The sequence below is a fragment of the Schistocerca piceifrons genome, chromosome 1, assembly GCF_021461385.2.
Source record: "Schistocerca piceifrons isolate TAMUIC-IGC-003096 chromosome 1, iqSchPice1.1, whole genome shotgun sequence".
In the NCBI taxonomy this organism is placed as follows: Eukaryota; Metazoa; Arthropoda; class Insecta; order Orthoptera; family Acrididae; genus Schistocerca; species Schistocerca piceifrons.
The window spans coordinates 51,178,928-51,195,218 of NC_060138.1; positions in this window are offsets into that span (position 1 = coordinate 51,178,928).

Here is a 16,291-nt window from a genome sequence, read left to right on the forward strand (position 1 = left end):
TCAGACCATATGCCACTCGTAAGAAATTTCAAACTCAGAATGAAACATGTTGCCTACAGAATATCACGAAAATACGACCTGAGAAAGCTGAAAGATGCTACCGTACAGCAGACAGTCAAGACAGCCCTAAACAACAAATGCAGAAACAGTGGGGATGACACCAATGAATAACTCACATATTTACAAGAAGCGGTACCGGTACAAGAAGTCAAAGAAGAAAATCTGGATGACAAGTGAGACTCTGGACCTCATGGGAGAACGGAGGAAGAAAAAAGGTAATTTGGTGAAATACAAAGCGATACAGAATACAATCGTAAAGAAAATCAGAGAAGTCAAACAGAAGAAAAAAACTGAATTATATGCACGAATTGAGCTTTACCAGAGTAGGTAGGACGATTTTAACGTGCATCAAAAGGTCAGAGGCAACAGGAAAATATCGCAAATCAAACAGTGAGAAGCTAGTAGATGACAGTGGCAACCTCATAATCAATAAGAAAGAAAAAAAGAGAGACTGGAAGAAATATCTAGAACAATTATTCAAAGATGACCAGAGGAGACAAGAACCATAGATATTAGACACAGAGGGACCAGATATCCTATTAAGTGAAGTGGAAGCGGCCATACATCAAATGAAGGAAGGGAAAGCGGCTGTGTCGGGCGGAAAGAAGAAGAATTCCTCAAACTACTCAATAAATAAAAAGTAAAACCATTTACAGAAACATTCAAACACATTAACTCACCGGGGAAAATCCCTCCAAAATGGCTTACATCAGAGTTTATTGCTCTACTTAAGAAACCGAATGCCAAAATGTACGGTTACTACCGTGCCATCGGTTTAATGAACCAACTGCTAAAACTGTTTCTTAAAGTGATCCACAAGTGGATATATAAGATTTTTGGTGACCAAATAGCGCTCAACTAGCTCAGATTTCTACATGCAGTTGGCACAAGAGAATCAGTATTTAGTGTACAAGTATTGTTCCAAATGTATGTGGACATCAGTTGAGATGTATTAGCTTGCCTTACTGATTATCAGAAGGCATTTTATCGTGTGAAGCATGAACAAATGATAGAAGTACTAAAGGAAACAGGAATTGATGAAAATATCTAAGAATAATATATAATATTATATTTGAACCAATGTGCACTCATGAGAATAGATCAAGACCAATCAGAAAAAGTGACAATGCGACGTCAGGCAGGACTGAATAATATCAGCGATACGCTTTAACCTGTATTCAGAATACGTGTTCAAAGATGCCTTACTAGACGTGGAAGAAGGAATCTCAGTGAGTGGGGTCACACTCAACAATTATCGTTATGCAGATGACGCCGTGGTGTTTGCGGATACAATGGAAGGGCTGCAGAAGCTGATAAAAAATTTCCTGAGACACGCAAGAAATACGGCTCGGACATCAATACAGGCAAAACAAAATTTATGGCCATCAGCAGGAAGAACATTCGAGGTGTGAATCTGTACATCAATGGCACAAGCATAGAGCGAGTTTCACAGTACCTGTATGGGGGCACCATCATTAACGAAGCGTGGGACAACACGCATGAGATAAAGTTCCACATCGGAAAGGCGAGGAGTGTTATCAGCTCGATGAGCTCAGCCTTCAAGAGTCACTATCGTACCATGAACACAAAAATGTGGCTGCTCAGGTCCTATGGTTTTCTTACACGGTGTGGAAACATGGATCTTTACAAAGGCAGCCACTGCACACCCGAAGCTTTTGAACTCTGCCTATGCAGAAGCATGTTGATAATATCATGGACTCGGAAAGTAACAAACGTCGAGTTTCTACATCGAGTTAACAAAAGCCCAGAGCTGATCAACATCGCCAAGTGGTGGTCCAGATTCCTGTACACACTGGTACATCTAATACCCAGTAGCACGTCCTCTTGCATTGATACATGCCTGTATTCGTCGTCGCATACTACCCACAGTTTCACTAGGGCACTGTTGGTCCGGATTGTCCCTCTCCTCAACGGCGATTCCACGCACATCCCGCAGAATGGTTGGTGGGTCACGTCGTACACAAACAGCCCATTTCAATCTATCCCAGGCATTTTCGATAGGATGCATGTCTGGAGAGCACGCTGGCCGCTCTAGTCGAGCTATGTCGTTATCCTGAACGAACTCATTTACAAGGTGTGCATGATGGGCGAGCGAATTGTATCCCAGTATGCTGCCAATACGGTTTCACTATCGGTCGGAGGATGGCATTAACAGATCGTACAGCCGTTAAGGCGCCTTCCAAGGCAACCAGTGCCGTACGACGGCCCCACATAAAGCCACCCAAAAACAGCAGGGAAACTCCACCTTGCAGCACTCACTGGACAGAGTGTTTAAGGCGTTCAGCCTGACAGGGTTGCTTCCAAACACGTCCCCGACGATTTTCTGGTTGAGGGCATATGCGACACTCATCGGTGAAGAGAACGTGATGCCAATCCTGAGCGATCCATTCGGAAAGTTGTTGACCCCATCTGTACCACGCTGTATGGTGCCGTGGTTGCAAAGATGGACCTCGCCATGGACGTCGGGAGTGACGGTGCGCCCTCATGCAGCCTACTGAGCACACTTTGAGTTGTAACACGACGTCCTGTGGCTGCACGAAAAGCGTTATTCAACATGGTGGCGTTCCTGTCAGAGTTCCTCCGAGCCAAAATCGGTAGGTAGTGGTCATCCACTGCAGTAGTAGACCTTGGGGGGCCTGAGGGGGTCATGTTCCTGTCTTTCTGTAACTGTTTCATGCCCGAACAACATCGCTTTGGTGCACTCCCAGACACCTGGACACATACCTTGTTGAGAGCCCTTCCTGGCACAAAGTAACGATACGGAAGCGATCGAACGGTGGTATTCACCGTGTAGGCATGGTTGAACTACAGACAACACGAGCTGTGTACTTCCTCCCTGCTGGAAAGGCTGGAACTGATCGGCTGTCGAACCGCCTCCGTCTAATAGCCGTAGCTCATGCATAGTTGTTGACATCTTTGGGCGGGTTTAGTGACATCTCTGAAAAGTTAAAGAGGCTGTATATGTGATACAATATCCACAGTCAACGTATATCTTCAGGAGTTCTGGGAACCAGGGTGATGTAAAACATTTTTTGAGGTGTGTATATTTGTTTTAGGGTATGTATTGAAGAAGGACATTAAACAGGTCGCGCGGAAAGACGAACGGCTATAGAGACCCATTTTTTGTGTAGACAAAGTAATAGGAATAACGTGTGGTCGGTGATGATAACCTATTGCTGTTTTGAAAGACAAATTTAAATGAGCACTGAACCTAATCCCAAATATATGTGAGAGTTGTAATTGCGGTTTGATGTACTAACAATGCAGATTTTTTTATGCAAACAATTTCGCATATGAGCCACTTTACCAAATACAACGGCATTCACATTGGGTTGTCATAAGAGAAAAAATAATTTGCTGCCGTTGGCACAAGATTTATTTTCCAACGCACTGTATCAAGGACTCACTTCAAGTGATGGAGAAATTAAAGTGAAATCTAAGAAATATTTGAAGAGTAATCGTTCTTACAGTGCAGCCTTCTGCTGTGAGTCATTTCCGAGGCTAAAATTTCAGATACTTATATGTCATACATCACTTTAAGATATATGAAATTTTTTTGTCACAGGTCAGGCCCAGGGACTCGTTTCGTCGAATTTCGACCACAAGCGATACTGCTTTTTATTATTTGTTATAATTTATAAAAAGGTACTGAAACTCCTCAAACGTGATTACGCTAGGTGTGATCACATTTAGTGGGCCTCGGTACGTTCGTTGTGAAAAAATTCTATTTTTATTATTTTTTAAAATTCTGGGATGTTCAGAACTCATTTTGCCGTATTGTGACGAGCGAGTTGCTCGGCCTCCAATGACCAGACGTTTGAATTGGTGAGAAATCTGGAGAATGTGCTGGCCAGGGCAGCAGTTGAAAATTTTCTGTACCCAGAATGGCCCGTACAGGACCTGCAACATGCGGTCGTGCATTATCCTACTGAAATGTAGAGTTTCGCAGGGATCGAATGAAGGCTAGAGCCACGGGTCGTAACACATCCGAAATGTAAGATCCACTGTTCAAAGTGCCGTCAAAGCGAACAAAAGGTGACCGAAACGTGTAATCAATGGCATCCTATACCATCACGCCGGGTTATACGCCAGCATAGCGGTGACGAGTATACGCTTCAAACGTGCGTTCACCGCCATGTCGCCAAACAACGATGCGACCATCATTATGCTGTAAACAGAACATGGATTCATGCTAAAAAATGGCGTTTTGATATTCGTGCACACAGGTTCGTCGTTGAGTATACCATCGCAGGCGCTCATGTCTGTGATGCAGCGTCAAGGGTAACCGCAGCCATGGTCCCCGAGCTGATAGTCCATCCTGTTGCAAACGTCGTCCAGCTGTTCGTGCAGATGGTTGTGGTCTTGCAAACGTCCCCATCTGGTGACTCAGGGATCGAGACGAGGCAGCACGATCCGTTATGGCCATGCGGGTAAGATGCCTGTCATCTCGACTGCTAGTGATATGAGGCCGTTGTGATCTAGCACGGCGTTCCGTATTACCCCCCCCCCCCTCCGATCCCACCGATCCCATATTCTGCTAACAGTCGTTGGATCTCGATACGATAAACCGCAATCGCGATAGGCTACAATCCGACCTTTATCAAAGTCGGAAACGTGATGGTACGCATTTCTCCTCCTTACACGAAGCATCACAACAACGTTTCGGCAGGCAACGCCGGTCAACTGCTGTTTGTGTATGAGAAATCGGTTGGAAAATTTCCTCATGTCAGCACGTTGTAGGTGACGCCACCGGCGCCAACCTTGTGTGAATGCTCTGAAAAGCTAATCATTTGCATATCACAGCATCTTCTTCCTGTCGGTTAAATTTCGCGTCTGTAGCACGTCATCCTCGTGGTGTAGCAATGTTCAGTTTTCTGAACGATTAATGTACTCGGTAGTAAAGCCACCTTACAGAAATGGAAAAGGGGATAATGCAGACCATTTCGACCTATTTTACTGATGTTATTAAAAACGCTGTACATATAAGGATAATTTATCATTTTATACTTGATAATTTGCTTTTAAACGTACAGTTTGGTTTTAGAAGTGGTTTAACAACTGAAAATGCTATATTCTGTTTTCTCTGTGGGGAACTCGATGGATTAAAAAAATACTTCGAACGCTTGTTATACTTTTTTATTTAACTATATCGTTCGATTGTGTTGATCACAAAACGTTGCTCCCTTATGGGAAGTAGGTCACAGCAGATTCACCACCTCTTACCTTAACAACAGACGGCAAAAGGTCTGTGATGTAGGGTGCGAGTGGGGTGCGATCAAATCCGGGGGGGGGGGGGGGGGAGGTGCCACAGGGATCGGTGTTGGGGACACTCCTGTTCCTTTTTTACATAATGATATGCCCTCTAGCATTAAAGGTAATTCTAAAATATTTGTTTACTGGTGACACTAGCTTGGCAGTAAAGGATATTGTGTGCAACATTGCCTCTCTCTCAAATAGTGCAGTTCATGATACAAGGTCATGGCTCGTGGAAAATAAACTAACGCTTAATCACAGTAAGACACAGTTTGTTCAGTTTCTGACACAGAATTCAACAAAACCCGGCCTTTTCAATTTCACGGCATGGGCATATCATTAGTGAAACTGAACTAATTTCTAGGTGTTGAGATAGATAGTAAACTGCGTGGAAACCCCACGTTCAGGATTTGGTTCAAAGACTTAATGCTGCCATTTTCACTGTTCGAACGGTATCTGAAGTAAGTGATCATTCTAGACCAAAATTTGTTGACATATTTTCATTCGCTTATGTCGTATGGTATTATATTTCCTCCATTCTCAAAGAATATTTTTGGGTCAGAAAGGGACAGTTTGGGCAATGAGTGATTGATGTTCGAGAACCTCTTGCCGATGCCGGTTCATTAATCTAGGTATTCTGACGTTGGTTTCTCAGTGTATATAGTCTTTACTGCCGTTTCTTGGTAACAATATCATCTTATACCGAACAATTAACGTATTTCACTGAGTTAATTCTAGGCAAATATCCAATCTGTATTTGGATCGTACTGACTCTTGTGTGGAAAGGAGAACAGTATACTGCTGCATCCATTTTTAGTAAGCTACCACAAAAATTCAAAAATCTTAGGAGTAACCCACGCGTTTTCAAATCGAAACTGAGGAGTTTCCTCATGGGTCACTCCTTCTATTCTGTCGACGATTTCCTTGACAAATTAAGCTGATTCCTCTGTTATATTGTGGACTGCATTTACTTCAACATACGGCTTGTCTTTTTGGGTTCATAATCATTTTATTTTATGTTATTACTTTATGTTATAATTTCGTGTACTGACATAATCCATGACTTTGGAAATTTGCTCCTCAATCTGGTTCTACTGTACTAGTCGTATAAGATAAAAAATAAATAAAATCATATTGTCTAACTGATCCTAGAATGGAATGAGGACAACCAAAAGTTGGAAAAACACGTCGCTGAGGAAATGAAAACGAGACAGCTGGAAGAAGTAACTAAACTGTTCATTAAGTAAGCCCCATTACGCTTCCTCCTTGCGAGACAAGATGGTCAGTCCCTTCACGGAAAAATGTCTGTGGTTTCTTACAGAACCACTATTGTACCGAGACGTGCACCTATTCGTCCGAAGCAAATCGACGTTGACGAATATTTTTCTCCAAGCGTCCAAACATAAGGAATTCGCATGGTTCAAAATTGTTCAAATGGCTCTGAGCACTATGGGACTGAACATCTGTGGTCATCAGTCCCCTACAACTTAGAACTACTTAAACCTAACTAACCTAAGGACATCACACACATCCATGCCCGAGGCAAGATTCGAACCTGCGACCGTAGTAGTCGCGCGGTTCCGGACTGAGCGCCTGAACCGCTAGACCACCGCGGCCGGCGGAATTCGCATGGGGACTGATCGGGACTGTATTGAGGATATAGGCCCACCCACATGTTTGCTAACGTTTTTTCGACTACGCTGACGAAGTTTTGGTGGGGGTGACATATTCTCCATGAAGTCCCGATCTCCCGCCATGCGATTCCCTTATTTTTTAAGACATTCGCAGCTGTCGATTGGCTGCGGACGAAAAGATGCACACTTGGGTACAGTCACCGTTCCGTAGGCAACAACAAACATTACTCCATTAAGGCAGTGACTATCATGTCTCACGCTCGCCCGGTTGGTCGTGCGCTCTAACGCACTGCTTTCCGGGCGTGAAGGATCGCCTGGTCCCCGGCACGAATCTGTCCGGCAGATTTGTGTCGACGTCCGCTGAACCAGCCAGTCTTTGCATGGGTTTTAGGCGGTTTTCCATCTACCTTGGCGAATGCGGGCTGGTTCCTCTTGTTCCGCCTACGTTACACTACGTCGGCGACTGCTGCGCGAACAAGTTCTCCACGTACATGTACACCTCCATTACTCTACCACGCAAACATAGGGATTACACTCGTCTGGTGTGAGATGTTCCCTGGGGGTTCCACCGGGGGCCAAACCGCACAATAACCCTGGGATCGGTGTGGGGCGGAGGAGGGGTGAAGTGGACTGCGGTAGTCGTCGTGGGGTTGTGGAGCACTGTGGCTGCGGCTGGGACGGATCCTCTCCGTCGTTTCTAGGTCCCCGATTAACAAACAATACAATACAATACAATCATGTCTCACAGTCGGATAGATGTACAGGGTGTTTATAAATGAGTATCTGGGTGTTAATGCTTTCTAATAGTATGTGAAATGAAAGAGCAACTCAAACAGTTTTACCAATAACCTTATAAATGTTCATTATGAGCACCATTTGTCACAAGGCACACGTCCAGTCTAAAGCCGAGTTTCTCCCAAACGAGTCTTCAGTGATTGCAGCAACAGCTACTTCAATACAGTTTCTTAATTCAGTGAGGTCTGCTGGTAGCGGAGTCACATACACACGATCCTTGATGAAACACCAAAGGAAAACATCGCATGGTGTTACGTCGGGTGAACGTGGAAGCCATGCAATGCAAACCATGTCATTGGGCCCCTTGAGGCCTATCCAGCGCTTGGGTAGAGGCAAGTTGAACAAATCGCGTACTTCGCTATGCCACTGATGTGGCGCACCATCTTGCTGGAAAATGAAGTTCTCTGGCTCATCTTCTTCCAACTGAGTGAAGAGCCATTGGTATAGTGTATCGAAGGTAAGAAGAGCCACATACAGTAGGTTCACCAACAAGGAAAGGCCCATAAACTTCCTGCCTAGATGCGGCACAAAAATCTTTAGGGGAATCTCGTTGCATTTTTACCACATCGTAAAGATTTTCTGAGCCCCAGATGCGCACATTGTGAGTGTTAACATGTCCACTATGGTGAAAGGTCGATTCATCACTGAAGACAACATGATGCAGAAAATATTCATCATCATGAAACAACATTTCGTTTGCGAAGTTGGCACATAATCCATGGTCTGCCGGCTTCAGAGTCTGTAGCAACTGTAAACAGTGAGAACGTAGTTGTAAGTGTTTTCTTAAAACTTTCCAGCCTGCCGGAGTGGCCGTGCGGTTCTAGGCGCTACAGTCTGCAACCGGGCGACTGCTACGGTCGCAGGTTCGAACCCTGCCTCGGGCATGAATGTGTGTGATGTCCTTAGATTTAATTAGTTCTAAGTTCTAGGCGACTGATGACCTCAGAAGTTAAGTCGCATAGTGCTCAGAGCCATTTGAACCATTTGAAAACTTTCCAAACAGTCGACACTGGAACTTGTAATTCACGACTAGCCTTCTGGACTGATTTCTTCGGGCTACGACTGAATGTCTCTCTCACTCGCTCAACAGTCTGTTCACTAACTCTTGGTCGTCCTGTGCTCTTACAAACGCAGCCAGTATCTTCAAACTGATGATACCATCTACGAATCTCATTATCACTTGGAGGATCACAACCGAACTTCAGCCGGAGTGCAAGTTACACGGTAACAACAGATTCGGTCTTTGCAAACTGAAAACGCAAAACGCTTTCTGTTCACTAGTCGCCATCTTCACTACTACCGCTGTCTAGTGGATTGCGGCGGCAACATTGCACGCTGCGCATGCGCACTGGTGCAAAACACAACTGTTGGAATAGCTCTTTCATTTGACACATCATTTATAACTGTAAGTTTAATGCAATAACTATTGTTGTTGTTGTTGTGGTCTTCAGTCCTGAGACTGGTTTTATGCAGCTCTCCATGCTACTCAATCCTGTGCCAGCTTCTTCATCTCCCAGTACCTACTGCAACCTACATCCTTCTGTATCTGTTTAGTGTATTCATCTCTTAGTCTTCCTCTACGATTTTTACCCTCCACGCTGTCCTCCAATAGAAAATTGGAGATCTCTTGATGCCTCAGAACATGTCCTACCAACGCATCCCTTTTTCTAGTTAAGTTGTGCCAGAAACTTCTCTTCTCCTCAATCCCATTCAATATTTCCTCATTAGTTATACGATCTACCCATCTAATCTTCAGCATTATTCTTTAGCACCACATTTCGAAAGCTTCTATTCTCTTCTTGTCCAAACTAGTTATCGTCCTTGTTTCACTTCCATGTATGGCTACGCTCCATAGAAATACTTTAAGAAACGACTTCCTGACACTTAAATCTATACTCGATGTTAACAAATTTCTCTTCTGCAGAAACGCTTTCCTTGCCATTGCCAGTCTACATATTATATCCTCTCAACTTCGACCATCATCAGTTATTTTGCTCCCCAAATAGCAAAACTCATTTACTGCTTTAACTGTTTCATTTCCTAATCTAATTCCCTCAGCATCACCCGACTTAATTCGACTACATTCCATTATCCTCGATTTGCTTTTGTTGATGTTCATCCTATATCCGCCTTTCAAGACACTATCCATTCCGTTCAACTGCCCTTCTAAGTCCTTTGCTGTCTCTGAGAGAATTACAATGTCATCGGCGAACTTCAGAGTTTTTATTTCTTCTCCATGGATTTTAATACCTACTCCGAATTTTTATTTTGTTTCCTTGACAGCTTGCTCAATATACAGATTGAATAAAATCGGGGAGAGGCTACAACCGTGTCTCACTGCCTTCCCATGCACTGCTTCTCTTTCATGTCCCTCGACTCTTGTAACTGCCATCTGGCTTCTGTACAAATTTAAATAGACTTTCGCTCCCTGTATTTTACCCCTGCTACCTTCAAAATTTGAAGAGAGTACTCTAGCCAACATTGTCAAAAACTTTCTCTAAGTCTACAAATAAAACGTTAAAACCCCTATATTCATTTATAAACACACTGTATTGACAGTAATGCAATTATTTTTAAAATATTAAATAGTTTGCTCACTTTTTTCAACTTGTCTCGTTTTCATTTTACTGATAGTCAGTAATGTGCTTTAACAATTGTAATGGCTAAAAATGAAGAAGATTTACAAAGACCTGCGTATTAAATTCAGGACAATCTCTCAAACTACAGTTAGAAAATTGGAGACGGTAAAACAAACGCAGTAGGTGTAACAATAAATTATTCAAGAGTATCAATTAATAACAAAACCATACAACATAGAAGACACTTTTAAATATAGGTAGCCAAATTGCACAGTTGGAAAACAAACTGATGCATAGAGGCAGTCTCGACGTGCAATATATTGAACACTTTGATAAACGAACATGGATTGAAAGACAAGTCACCTTTCATAAATGGACGTCAATGTTAGTCCTTTCTAATGGGAATCAATTTGGAACACTTCGTCAAATCGAATTTTTCCAGAATAAACAATGCACAAATGACATTCCTACATCCTCGGTTTGGCGTAATTTGGACGAAACATAGGAGAAGAAAAAAAAGGCATGAAGAAGACATAGCACATGATGTCCAAACATATTAAACTAAATTGGTCTGATGTGTTAATTCTATGGGTGGGAGTAGGACACCACGTAAGTAGCTCCAATACCAAACGCCAAGGAACGAGTGATCTAGGACGAGACCGGTGACGACATCAACAATTTGTTCGCCCACAGAGTGGAAATACGCAATACTGCTAGAGGATGATGGTTACTCATCTATAAAAATGTCCCGTTCTCTTATTTCCATTGCAAGAACTCCTTAAAAACTACTCATGTCGTTTTTGTTTAAGTTTTGGTTATTTTAAGGAAGAGCTCTGAGACCACGTAATCCAATAGTCTTCAGGTAATGAGGTAATACTGCCGCTTTCGTCGTTACTGACTGAAAATGAGACTGAATGTTGCATGCCGTTTTAGTTACTGAACATCAAACAAGCACTGGTTTGACAGGTGCGGGATTTATATGTAGTATTACATTTAATACAGCTGCTATTAAGGAGCGTAATTTATGTCTGGAGAAGCAAATATTGGGGAGTCTAAGTGGAATGACACTAGTTGAACAAAGCACTGGTGGTAGCACTGACCTTTCTTATTTTCAAATAACTCGTAGTAAGGCGTTCCAGTAACACAAGCAACACAAAATACTAATTACTGGCAAATGGAACAGTGTAACTTGATCTGATAAATGTTATTCGGGACTGTTTTCTGAGAGAAGCATTTTAGTAGTGAACCACTGTTATCAGTTACAGTAGACTTGTTCGCCCACTGCATGAATACTGCTCACCGGTGTGAGATCCTGACCAGATAGGGTTGATAGAAGAGATAGAGAAGATCCAACGGAGAGCAGCGCGCTTCGTTACAGGATCATTTAGTAATCGCGAAAGCGTTACGGAGATAATAGATAAACACTCGCGTGATGATCAAACCTACCAGTAACAAATCTAGCAGCCCGCCCTTGAATTGCTTCCATGTCCTCCCAAACGCTCGAGCAGTACTCAAGAATAGGTGTTATTAGTGTTTTATAAGCGGTCTTCTTTACAGATGAACCACATCTTCCCAAAATTCTAACAATGAACCGAAGACGACCATACGCCTTCCCTACAACTACCATTACGTGCTTGTCCCACCTCATATCGCTCTGCAATGTTACGCTCAAATAATTAATCGACGTGACTGTGTCAAGCGCTACACTGCTAATGGAGTATTCAAACATTACATGATTCATTTTCCTATTCATCTGCATTAATTTACATTAATCTATATTTAGAGTTAGCTGCCATTCTTTACAACAATCACAAATCCTGTCCAAGTCATCTTGTAACCCCCTACAGCCACTCAACGACGACACCTTCCCGTACACCACAGCATTATCAGCAAACAGCCGCACGTTGCTATCCACCCTATCCAAAAGCCCATTTAGTAGATAGAAAACAACAGCGGACGTACCACACTTCCCTGGGGCACTCTAGATGATACCCTCACCTCCGATGAACACTCACCATCGAGGACAACGTTTATGGGTTCTATTACTTAAGAAGTCTTCAAGCCACTCACATTTTTGGGAACCAATCCCATATGCTGCTACCTTAGTTAGGAGTCTGCAGTGGGGCACTGATGCAAACGCTTTCCGAAAGTCGAGGAATATGGCATCCGTCTGATACCCTTCATCCATAGTTCGCAAGATATCATGTGAAAAAAGGGCGAGTTCCGCTTCGCAGGAGTGATTCTTTCTAAAGCCGTGCTTATGGATGGACAGCAAATTCTCTGTCTCAAGGAAATTCATTATATTCGAACTGAGAATAAGTTCGAGAATCCTGCAACAAGCCGATGTTAAGGATATTGGTCTGTAATTTTGAGATTCCGTCCTTCTACCCTTCCTACACAAGGTGTTACAAGAAGGTACGGCCAAACTTTTACGAAACATTCCTCACACACAAAGAAAGAACATATGTTATGTGGACATGTGTCCGGAAACGCTTACTTTCCAAGTTAGAGCTCATTTTATTACTTCTCTTCAAATCACATTAATCATGGAATGGAAACACACAGCAACAGAACGTACCAGCATGACTTCAAACAGTTTGTTACAGGAAATGTTCAAAATGTCTTCCGTTAGCGAGGATACATGCATCCACCATCCGTCGCATTGAATCCCTGATGCGCTTATGCAGCCCTGGAGAATGGCGTATTGCATCACAGCCGTCCACAATACGAGCACGAAGAATCTCTACATTTGGTACCGGGGTTACAGACACAAGAGCTTTCAAATGCCCCCATAAATGAAAGTCAAGAGGGTTGAGGTCGGAAGAGCGTGGAGGCCATGGAATTGGTCCGCCTCTACCAGTCCATCGGTCACCGAATCTGTTGTTGAGAAGCGTAGGAACACTTCGACTGAAATGGGCAGGAGCTCCATCGTGCATGAACCACATGTTGTGTCGTACTTGTAAAGGCACATGTTCTAGCAACACAGGTAGAGCAACCCGTATGAAATCATGATAACGTGCTCCATTGAGCGTAGGTGGAAGAACATGGGGCCCAATCAAGACATCACTAACAATGCCTGCCCAAACGTTCATAGAAAATCTGTGTTGATGACGTGATTGCAGAATTGCGTGCGGATTCTCGTCAGCCCACACATGTTGACTGTGAAAATTTACAATTTGATCACGTTGGAATGAAGCCTTACCCGTAAAGAGAACATTTGCACTGAAATGAGGATTGACACATTGTTGGATGAGCCATTCGCAGAGGTGTACCCGTGGAGGCCAATCAGCTGCTGATAGTGCCTGCACACGCTGTACATGGTACGGAAGCAACTGGTTCTCCCGGAGCACTCTTCATACCGTGACGTGGTCAACGTTACCTTGTACAGCAGCAACTTCTCTGACGCTGACATTAGGGTTATCGTCAACTGCACGAAGAATTGCCTCGTCCATTGCGGGTGTCCTCGTCGTTCCAGGTCTTCCCCAGTCGCGAGTCATAGGCTGGAATGTTCCGTGCTCCCTAAGACGGCGATCAATTGCTTCGAACGTCTTCCTGTCGGGACACCTTCGTTCTGGAAATCTGGCTCGATACAAACGTACCGTGCCAAGGCTATTGCCCCGTGCTAATCCTTACATCAAATGGGCATCTGCCAACTCCGCATTTGTAAACATTGCATTGACCGCAAAACCACGTTCGTGATGAACACTAACCTGTTGATTTACGTACTGAGGTGCTTGATGCTGGTACTGTAGAGCAGTGAGTCGCATGGCAACACAAGCACCGAAGTCAACATTATCTTCCTTCAGTTGGGCCAACTGGCGGTGAATCGAAGAAGTACAGCACATACTGACGAAACTAAAATGAGCTCTAACATGGAAATTAAGCGTTTCCGGACACATGTCCACATAACATCTTTTCTTTATTTGTGTGTGAGGAATGTTTCCTGAAAGTTTGGCCGTACCTTTTTGTAACACCCTGTATACAGGCGTCACCTGCGCTTTTTTCCAGTCGCTTGGGACTTTACGTTGGGCAAGAGATTCACGATAAATGAAAGCTAAGTAAGGAGCCAATGCAGTAGAGTACTCTTTGTAAAACCGAACTGGAATCCCATCGTAAAATACAAGACTGGAATAGAAGGGATGACTGATAGAGGTACTCAAGGTACGCTCCGCCACACACCGTCAGATGGCTTGCGAAGTATGCATGTGGATGTAGATATAGATGTAGATGTAGATTTTAACTACCATAGTGCTTAGAACCATTTGAACAATTTAAATTAGTTTTGTAATCGCGTGAAACCAGGAGACAAGTCCCTCCGCAACGGAACTGGCTAACCGGGAATAGAAGTGGTGGATCTGGAGGTCGAAGTTTGAGTTCCTGTGTTGTATGAGTCAGTTGATGGCTATCAGGCAACGCGTGTGCATCTTGTGAACTGAAACAGCCGAGAAGAACTTTTACATTCTATGATACTGCCTCGGATGCGGAAGTAGTTCTGCTTATTATGCATGGAATACTCTGAAAATCCGTCGATAAGAAGAGAATTTTCAGGGCTTGCTGCACAGGATGAGCCAAGGATATTTTTGACGCCTCTTGTCGAATAGCGCGGGAGATCGACACTGCCACCACCTTTATCTCAAATTTTCAGTCGTCCTCTGTAAGTACATGGACCAAATATGTGGTTTAGTTTTCGATAACAGTTTTGTATTCTATAAACTTTGTGTTAAGTCCCCGTAATTTTCCCGTTGTCGTTTACCTAGAGAGGGTCTTATCCCAAGTACTACCATATATCCCAGTATCCTATTTTGCTGAAGAGAAAAGCAGTTATCTTCTTTAACAAAAGTTAGTAGACTGTGCGGTTGTGAAGTACATAGTTGTTTAGCTAGCATAAGTTCTGAACTACTCCTCAAATGTTTCATAAATGGACAGTTCAAGTTTCATCAAAGTAAAATTACAGAATTGTTAAGGCTTTCGTGGCCACTTGTTGACAAACTGCCTGTGGGCTTCTGTCTCGGGTTCTTCGGCCGACGTTCATCTAATGATTTTTCTGACGTTTCGCCAGCACGAGTGAAGTATTTGAAGTATTCGGTTCAAAGATTTATGTTACTGAAATAGTAGTGTTACAATTTCATGTGTTACGTGGTTAACAGCGTTTCCCATATTGCGTTGTGACTGAAGTGTTTAGCCTAGATCTGGGACACTGAGTGTATTAGATCGAGGTATTACGTATCAAATTTTAGCTAAATAATAAAGGAAATTAATGTTTCTTGAGAATGCAAATAATAATCAGTATAAAAAGTACAATTACTTCATAACTATTTCAATAGTAGTAATTTCCTACAATTAAACTGACAAAAGATCCTCTTACCCAAGTTACAGTGCTCCACCGTTAATAAACATTTACGTATAATTATCATTATCTTCGTCCTTTAATATACAGGTAGTAAACACCATTGAGAGCCCTTGTTGCCTAAACGTGTTAATACTCCTCCTGTGAAGTTCACACCAAATTCCTGGTACATTATTTGTTAAACTGTGCTGCTGTCTTGTACATTATCAGGAAAACAGTAGTTCAACATCAAGCAAAGTCAGTCCCAATAGTTAACTTCCTTTATGAAGCATGGTAATACTGGGTATAATTTTGTCTAATTAGGCTGGCATCCGTTTCCTTTTACGCAATTACGGTTTGCTTGGCTACTAATAGAATCTTGGTTCGATTCCCGTTTGTTCTGTAACTGCCTCCTTTCTGTAGACGTCTTTAGAGAAACAAAAATAGTCCGAAACCTTACCACTGCCCACCGTCACAGTCACAAAATAAACATCCGTTCATAGGAATAACGTTATCGGCATATCACTAATTGAATAGTAGCCATTGGTGTTGTGGTCGATACGAACTACAGCACAGTCGACTTACAAAATAAATTCTATTGTTTCAACTGTGAGCAGTTGCAT